The sequence below is a fragment of the Carlito syrichta genome, unplaced genomic scaffold (assembly GCF_000164805.1).
Source record: "Carlito syrichta isolate Samal-C Ts95f unplaced genomic scaffold, Tarsius_syrichta-2.0.1 Scaffold301661, whole genome shotgun sequence".
NCBI classification, from domain to species: Eukaryota; Metazoa; Chordata; class Mammalia; order Primates; family Tarsiidae; genus Carlito; species Carlito syrichta.
Genome location: NW_007245757.1, coordinates 194,451 through 204,600, shown reverse-complemented (window position 1 = coordinate 204,600; position 10,150 = coordinate 194,451).

Below are 10,150 nucleotides of genomic sequence, written 5' to 3'. Positions count from 1 at the left end.
CAATATATATGCAATTTAAAAATATATGAACACTTTAACTCATTTGAATTGCCAATTAATAAACACTAAACATATTGTCTCTAAAATTTATTTTGATGTCTGAATAGATAATAGGAATTCCTTTTTATAAGATTAAGAAATATCACATTTAACTTGATAAAAGGCAATTTTAAAAGAATTATGGATATGTAATCTGACTTTAGGTTGCCAAAACCCATGACAGTCTTTCAGAAGCATTTATACTCATATCAAATGAAAGCAAAATGAATATCACTGGAAAGTAACTTTTTAAAGTAGTATGTGAAATTAAAAATTGAGAAAATCAATAGGTTCTTATTAATAGGTGTGCAAGCACTGTTCTGAGTGCGATTGTAAAGAATGAAAGCAATGGAACCATTTGCGCACATCACCAGGACAAAATGAAGAAAGTGAGCTGATGATATTGATCTTTGACTTATCTGTCTTTAATTTTTCAGAAAGATGCTGCAAGTAAACATATTTATAGATTATTTTGTTACAAAAAAAGCCACTTGCATATCTATGTTTTCAAGAACACTTTATACACACACACACACACACACACACACACACACACACACCACATACACAAACTGTAAATGCAATGTAATACATACACACTTCCTGGAGCTACAGTATAAAATATTCATTGCAGCAAAATTATTGCAAGAACATTGTGTTACTGGAACTATTTTAGTAGTAAATTTATTCAGACATACAAATAAATGCATGAATATTAATTTGTTTAATGTAGATAAGAGAAAAATAGAATTTTAGAAATAAATCATATTTGTGTTGGAAACATAATAGTGTTTGTATACTATGAGTCTAATTATACAAATATTAATAATAAAAAATGTGTGGATTGCATATTGCAAACTACATGAAAGTTTTTACATATATTTATTGCATTTTGTTCTTATAATAGCACTGTAAGATGAAGTATATTATTTGCCATGTTTTTCAGATAAGAACACTAAGACAAGGCTTGAACTCATATTTTTTCTGTTTACAAATGATATGTTCTCAAATACAACTTTGTACAGCCTTTAGTATCCTAGACCCTGTCTTTTGGGACCCACACACTCAAGATAATATAAGATGAATAGAATACTCCAGTACAATATGTACCATAGAAAAAGTCAAGGTAAAAATGGCAATCAAAGAAGTAAGAATATTGCAAATAAGGTCTGCTCTGCCCTCTTTTAGCTTGAGAGAAGAATTTGAAAACTATACTGCTGCCTGGTATAGACGAAGAGAGCATTATGCTGGGGAGAAGTTCAGGCAAGTGCAAGTATAAATTCCATGAAATTTTCTACAATCTTGAATGTAGCTTTTTCTTGTTTGAGTGTTTACTGCAAAACTTCGACTATGTTGTACAGTCTGTAAAAGTTTAGTTGTCTATTTGTTATTGGTATTTTTATGTTTTTTGAGAGAAGGGGTGTTGCAGCTTCCTAGTCCCTTATTTTGTTTTATTTTTTTTTGTCTCATATGAGGCAAGTATAATTGATGAATAATTAGTAAAATAAACATCAGTGCCTCAATTTTTAGATCTATAAGTCATGTTTATACAGTAGAACAAATTGTGTAAAACATGTTGTCAAATAGAGTTGTCAAGGTTGTTGCTGTTATTGCTGTTGATTATGGTAATAGTTACGGGAATGATAGAAAGAAATGAAAATAAATGTGGATGAGAAAAATAATAAAGAATATACAACTTCTTTTCTCCCTTGTATCATTTAGTAGTATATTTTCATGTTGATTTTTTTGTGGATTTTTAAAGAAATTTCAACTTTTAGTCTTGTTGATTTCTCTGTTGTTTTTAATTATCTGTTCAATTTATTTTTACTCTAATATTTTAAATCTAATTTTTATTTACTTTTTTCTGCTTAATTTGAATTAAATTACTCCTCCCTCGCTCCCAGATCTTAAGGTGAAAAATGTTGCTTGCTGATGTGTGATTTAAAAAAAAACTCATTTACTGTCACAATTTCCCTTTAATCACTGTTTTAGTGACAACTTATAAGTTTTTAGGTGTTATGTTCATTTTTATTCATCTACACATATATAAAAAGTCTCATGATCTTTTATTTGATGCATCATGTCTTTTAATATATACATTTAATGAATTTATTGACTGCTAAAAGTATATTTTCTATTTCATTCTATAATGTTTGGAGATCATATTTTGTATGATTTTACACCTTTAAAATTTATTGAGGTCTATGTAATGAATTAACATATGGCTATCACAGATATTTTCATGTTATTGAGAGAAATGTGTATTCTGCTTCTGTTGGGTGAAGTGTTCTATAGATATTCATGTGTTCTACTTTGTTTATAATTTTACTCAAGTCTTCTATCTCCTTTATTTTCTGTTTAGTTTTTCTGTCCATTATTGAGTGGGGTTTTAAAGTTCCTAATTGTTATTGTTAAATTATCTGTTTCCCCCTTTAATTATGCCAACCCTTGAGAAGGATTTTTGTGGTAAGTATTTAGGTATCTATGCTCATAATTGTCATAATTTCTTAGTAGATAGACCATATTATTACTATAAGATATTCATATTTGTCTCTAGTTGCAATTATTGTTTTGAATCTATTTTTTCTATTATAAGTATAGCTACTTTAGCTTTCTTTTGATTACTTGTTGCATGGTATATCTCTTTTTGTTATTTTACTCTTGATCTACTTTTTTTCTTTGAACCTAAGCTGTCCATCTCAAAACCAGCTTATAATAATGTGATGTTTTTCTTATCCACACTGTCCATCTCCTTCTTTTAGTTGGATATTTTAATCCATTTTCATTTAATTTACTTATCTACTACAAGAGGTTTAACAGAATAAAAAATATATATTTGGTCTCTCCCTGGTTTCTCAAATAAAACTCCTAAAGTCATTATAATTTTCTGAGTGACAAGAATGCTAGAAGCATATGTTGTTTTAACACTGAATCCTTGACACCAATTCCTGACACAGAGTTCCTACCTTCCTTGAAATGTCCTGGATGATAGAAGTGCTTTTGGTGGTGGAGTTGTTTTAATGAAACAACTCCTGGAGTTTTCCTGGATAGCTTTCAGATGGGGATTAGTAACCAGAAAGACTTTTTTATTCCCCCAAGTAAGACTGCAATTCTACACCTAGAGTATGAGCTCTACACTGCATTTCAGAAATCATCTTCAGGCAGAAAGTGGAGGCAGACATGGAGTCCACACAACTGAATTTTCTTCTATTTTTATATGTTTCTCAATAGAAATAAATTTGGTTTTTATTCTCATGATTAGACCTGGTTTATGGATATTTATAAGGAAGATCACAAAGATAAAATGTCATTCTTATTATATCAAATCAATGGTATGTATTACAAACATAACCACTGTTATTGATCTTATCTGACATAGTGTTTGCTTTTTTCCCACTATACAGTTTTTTTTCTGCTTTTCATGCTGTAATTTTTAGAAGAAAGTTATGCTGTGATGGCTACATTTAAAAGTGGGATTTACTTTTCTCTGAGAGAAGAACATCTGCATAAATTATTTGAATATTTCTGTGTGGGAAATTTGTTCCTTTTTTTCTCATTTAATTCAATCTATTAAATCATGCATTTATATTGTGCAGATTCATGGATACTATATTATACTTTTGGTTATGACACAATATTATTTATTTTGTTGCTCACACTGTTTTAGTTGTTGTCATTGGAGGCACTTTTATTTGGCTTATGTATCCCTTTAACATAGCACAAACAATGTGGTTTGGTTTTGTGTGTGTATATGTGTATGCATATTTTGAGTGTTTGTTTATAAAAAATGTATTTGTTTTATGACATTACAAGATGTTTCAGGTTCATTTTGTATATTGTATGCCCTGACTCTGTAATTAGTTAATTCTTTAATGAGTTCTAGATTATTTATTAGAGAATGGTGTTAGAAATCAAGATCTAGGCAGTAGGTGTATTTATTGCTACAGAGGTGTCATTGCTTTCAGATCCTTTATCTTACAGATCAAGCAAGTATAAATGTGTATACTAACCCATATGTACATACATATCTATAAATATGTATTTATGTAACCATTTCTGTTTATATTAAGTACTTATGTCTCCAGTACTAATCCATTCTTACAATCATTGTTCTAAGCTTCCTTCCCTTTCTTATTTCTAAATTCTTACTCTAAAGACTTAGAAAACTAGATCCAACCACCTGCCAACCATTTACTCAATCATCTGAGTGAAAGACACATGTATAGCCATATAAGAATTTGTACCTGTACCATGAAAATCTGCTTAAGTCCATATTCAGTTTTTCTTAACTTTAGTTTTACAAAGAGTTTTGACAAATACATAATGTCTTACCTACCTTTACATAATTATACAGTATCATTTCCTCACCCTAAAATAGTTTCTGTACTTTATCTACTCAATTTTTCCCTTTTTTTTCTAAATTACTGGTAGTAATTTAACATTTTATTGATAAGATAATTGCAATCATACAGTACCTTTTCAAATTGGCTTCTTGCACAAAGAAAGTTATACTTATGACTTATTCATGTCTTGTAATCACTTGATGAAATATTTTTTGTTTTTGTTTTTGTTTTTGTTTTTTTGAGATGGAGTCTCACTCTGTCGCCCAGACTGGAGTGCAGTGGCCGCTCCCGGCCACTGCAGCCTCGACCTGCTGGGCTCCAGCGATCCTTCCGCCTCAGCCTTCGGAGTAGCTGGAACTACAGGCACGTGCTACCACGCCCGGCTGATTTTTTGATTGAGTGTAGAGATGAGGTCTCACCAAGTTGCCCAGGCAGGTCTCGAACCCGTGGGCTCAGGCAATTCACTCACCTCGGCCTCCCAAAGTGCGGGATTACAGGCTGAGCCACCGAGCCCGGCCAAGATGAAATATTTTTTAATTGTTAAATGATATTGCAATGTATGAATATACCTCATCTTATTACTTCATTCTCTTATTAAAGGGCATATTGGTTACTCCAGATTTTAGTGACTAGAAATAAAGCTGCTGTAAATATTGGCACGTGGGATTTTGTGTTTCAAATCAGTTGGGTAAGTATCCAGGAACACAATAGCTGGAAGCTGCAAAACTGAATTCTGAAGTGACTACAACATTTTGAAAACCCACCAGCAAATTAATTTGGGTTTCTGTTACTTCATATCCTCACCAATATTTAGTACCATCAGTTTTTTGTTTATTTGTTTTGTTTTATGTACTATTGTAGGTATGCTGTTTTATTCATTGTTTGAATTCACAATTTCCTGATGATATATTCTTTGAATATTTTTTAAAATGCTAATTTAGCAATCCCATTTCCATGAATTTTTCCCAAAAGAATTGAGATCAAGACTCTAAACAGGTACCAAATGTGGAAACGACCTAAATGCTAATTAAGAGATGTATAGACAAAGAAAACATGGTCTATGTATGTATATAATATTGTATACAATAGTATTCTACTGAGTGTATATTGCATTCTATTGTATATATACAATGACATGATACTCAGCCTTAAAAAAAAGAAAATAATGTAATATGTTACAATGTGGATTAATCCTGAGGACATTAGGCTAGGCAAAATAAACCAGTTACAGAAAGCCAAATATTGCCCGATTATACTTATGTCCAGTATATAATATATTTAAATATATTGAATGAAAGAGTAAAATGATAATTTCCAGGGGCTGGGGAGAGGGGAAAATAGGAAGTTACTGGTCAATGGGAATACAATTACATTCTAGCAAAATGAATAATCTCTAGAAATCTACTGAACAACATTATAACTGTAGTTAGCAATAATATATTACACACTTAAAATTTTGTTGAGGTAGATGTCATGTTACCTGTTTTTACCAAAATAAAATAAAATACAAATGTTATATCCACATTTTCTTGTGTTGGTTGTCTGTTCAGATCTTTTGCTCATTTTTAAAGTTGATGGTTTATTTTATTATTGTCTAAAGTATTCTTTGCATATTTTGAATTTCAGAAGTGTGGTTTGTAAATATTTTTCTCCTTGTTCATGTTTTGTGATTTCTTTTTTTCACAGAGCTGTTTTTACTTTGATAAAGTCAGCATATTAATTTTTTAATTTTATAAATAATGCTTTTGATGTTGTATCTAAAATCCCATAACCAAATCTAAGACCATCTAGAATTTTTTCTGTTTTTTTCAGTGTTAAATAGTATTTATTAAAACATCAAATTGGAATTATTTATTGCTGATATATGTAAAATTGACTTTTGTGTATTAATCTTTTATCCTGTGACTTTAGTATCCTTGCTTCTTAGTTCCAGGTGTGTGTGTGTGTGGGGGGGATATTTAAGAAACTCATTTTAGGTTCTATATACTTCCCTCAATGCTTCCCTAACAAACCCAGTTTCTTCTATTGTTGCTTCATACATTAGTAAGGTGCGTTTGTTAAAACTAATGAACCTATTCTGAAACATAAACATCACTCAAATTCCATAGTTTTATTAGTATTCACACTTTGTGCTATGTATTTCATTAGTTGGCAAATGCTTTTCATATCTACATGTATCCACCATTACAGTATCATGAAATAGTTTTACTGCCCTAAACTTTCCCTTCTCTACTTATTTAGTTCTTTTTCTCTCCAAAAATTTCACATATTTCTGAATAACATATAGTTGGAATTGCATGGCCGGAAGCCTTTTATGATTAACTTCTTTTACTTAGCAATATGTATTTCAGATCTCTCCATGTCTTTTATTGGTATAATAACTAATTTGATTCTATTGCATAATATTCCATTGCACTGTTTTTCCAGTTTTATTTCTTTATCCACTGAAGGACATCTTGATTGCTTCCAAAGTTTGGAAATTATAAATAAAGTTGTCATAAGTTTTTGCATATAGGTTTTTTGTGAACATTAGTTTTTTGGGTTTTTTTTGAGTTGGAGTCTCACTCTGTCACCCAGACTGGAGTGCAGTGGCCGCTCCCGGCCACCGCAGCCTCGACCTGCTGGGCTCCAGCGATCCTTCCGCCTCAGCCTTCCAAGTAGCCGAAATTACAGGCATGCGCTACCACGCCCGGCTGATTTTGTGATTTATTGTAGAGATGAGGTCTCTCTGCCCAGGCGGGTCTTGAACCCGCGGGCTCAGGCAATCCACTCACCTCAGCCTCCCAAAGGCGCGGGATTACAGGCTGAGCCACCGAGCCCGGCTCAACATTAGTTTTTAACTTATTTGGATAAATACAAAGGCATATAACTACTTGATTATATGGCAAAATATGTTCAGTTCTGTAAGAAACTGACAAACTCTTGCAAGGTGACAGTACCGTTTTGCATTTTCACCAGTAATGAATGAGAATTTGTATTGCTCCACATTCTTGCCAAAATATGATGCTTTCAGTGTTGTAAATTTGAGTAATTTTAATAGCTGCATAATATTATTTCATTGTTGTTTTAATTTGGAATTCCTTGATGATGTGTCATTGAACAACTTTCTGTATGCTTATAAACCATCTGCATGTCTTTGGTGAGTTGTCTATTCTGTTATTTTGCTCATTTTTAAATTGAGCTGTTTGCTTTTGTTTTGATGAATTTTAAGAGTTTTTTTATATTGTTGATGTTAGTCCTTTTTCAGATAAGTGTTTTGCCAGTTTTCTTCTGGTGTCTTGTTTATCTTTTTATTCTCTCAACAGTGTCTTTCACAGAATAGACATTTTAAAAATTAATAAATTCCAAAATTGTCATTTTATGAGTCATGCTTTTCCATCTAAGAAAATCATCACCAAAGTCAATGTCACTTAGATTTTTGTCTCTTATAAATTGTATTGTTGTGTTTTTTACATTTAAGCATATGATTTACTTTAAATTGTTTTTTGTGAAAGGTGTTATATCAATGTCTAGATTTTATTTTTGCCTGTGAATGTCCAGTTATTTCAGTACCATTTTTGAAAAGATCATTCTTTATCCATTGAATTGCCTTTGTTTAGTTGCCAACGATCTGTTGACTATGGATATGTGGGTCTATTGCTGGACTCTGTTCTGTTGATCTATATTTCTATTATTTGAGACTAACCCCACTGTCTTGATTACTGTGGATTTTGAAAATCATGAAGTAAGATAGTGTATGTTCACTGACTTTGTCCTTATTTTTCCTAATTTTGTTGAATATTTTTGTGTCTTTTTTTGTTTTCTTTTCATAAAATATGTAGAATCAGGTTTTCAATTTTACACACAACTTGATGGAATTTTTTGGTACTGTGTTGAATCTATATATTATTTGTAGAAAAAAATGAGAAAAAATAGCCTCAGAGATCTGATCACAGTGCATAGTTTTTTAAAAAAACATTATTTAATTCAATTTGGAGCTACTGTTTTGAGAATTTCTGCAACTATCTTCTGAAGGATATTTTACTATAGTTTTCATTTCTTATGATTTTAAAACAGTCCTTGTTTGGTTTACATAGAATGAGTCAGAATACATCTTGTCACTCTTCTTTCTAAAAATGTCACTTGTATACACAGTGGAAAACGATTCAGTCTGAAAAAAGCAATTCTGTCATTTGCAACAATATAGATGAACCTGAAGGACATCATGTGAAGTGTAATAAACCAGGCATGCAAAAACAGATATCGTATGATCCCCACTGATATGTGGTGTTTAAAATGGTGAACTAATAGAAGTAGAGAGTAGAATGGTGATTACCAGAGGCTGGAAGTGGAATGGCGAGATATTGGTCAAAGGATACAAGGTTTAAGCTAGACAAGAGGAATAACTTCTGGAGTTCTATTTTACAAAACCATGACTATAGTTACTAATAATTATTATAATAATAACAATAATACATTGAGTACTTAAAAATTGCTAGGTGGTTACATTTTAATGGTTCTCAGTAAAAAAACAGTAAAGAATAAGTGAGATTATGGATATGTCAGCTGCTTGCTTTACTATTTCACAAGCATATATATAAACATACATTGTATACTACATATATACACAATTATATTTGTTGTTATTCTATTTGTTGAAGAAATAAATAAAATGTGTACAGCTTTTTACATAGGAATTTATGTGTAGGTTGTTTTCTGAAGACGCATTCACACATGTATGTAAAATATAAATGTACAATAATAGTTGATGCATTGTTTCAGCTGTACTTATCTCACATTTGAGGTACAGAGAGGGTAAACTGCCTGTCACCATAAAATTAGGTTTGTCTTAATTGAATCTTCTACTTCAAAGACAATTCAATTTTGTGAGGTCACTTCCAGGGCTATGAATGGGACAAAAATGTGCCAAGGTAATAATCATCAATATACTTAATAATCATCAATATACTTAATTTTATTAATATACTTAATAAAATTACTTTTATCTAGTATTTTATCAAAGTAATGCTCTATTTAAAAATTTAGTAAGAAAGAAGACTATCTAACCTAACCATCACCTGCAAGATCATATATTCCTGAAAAAGTCCTTCTTCCATTTTCATGCTACTGTGAAATTCTACATCAAAAAATCAAGTTTAATATGAGATTAACAATAAAATAAAAAGTAAAGCAAACTTATGCTATTCAGCATCAGAAAAACAATTTCAGGATTTGAAGCACAAGGTGATAAAATGTCATTAATTTATTTAACAAATATTTGAAAATTTAAATAAGGTTTATTTAGCCAGTCTTATGCAAGAATTAAAGAGGTCATATGTGTCTGGTGAAGGAAGATTTGTAAAGGAAACTTTGAAAAGACTTTTCAAGGACACACAGCAACCCAAATGGCTCTTATATTACTACTCGGCACTGTAGCTTACAGGCAATCCTCATGATTGCCTGTCGGTGTTCGCCAATATAGCCAGAAATATTCTGCATCTTGGAAGATAAAATAACATTAGTACAAGTTTTTTTAATCGTAAACAATACATTTTGACTTTAAGTTACAAGTTCAGATTACATTACAGATCAGCAAGTACAACCATGTTTTTTTTGAAGACAGATAGAAATAATGTTTTAAAAGAATAAAGAGAGCATCAAGAAAAGGCCATTAACTGGGAAAAAATTATTCACAGTTTGAAGTTTTACATACGTGAAAAGGGAATAGTGTGTTGAAAAATAGGAACTTTTAAACAATGTTAATATAGTTAACAAATTAGTTTCAATTA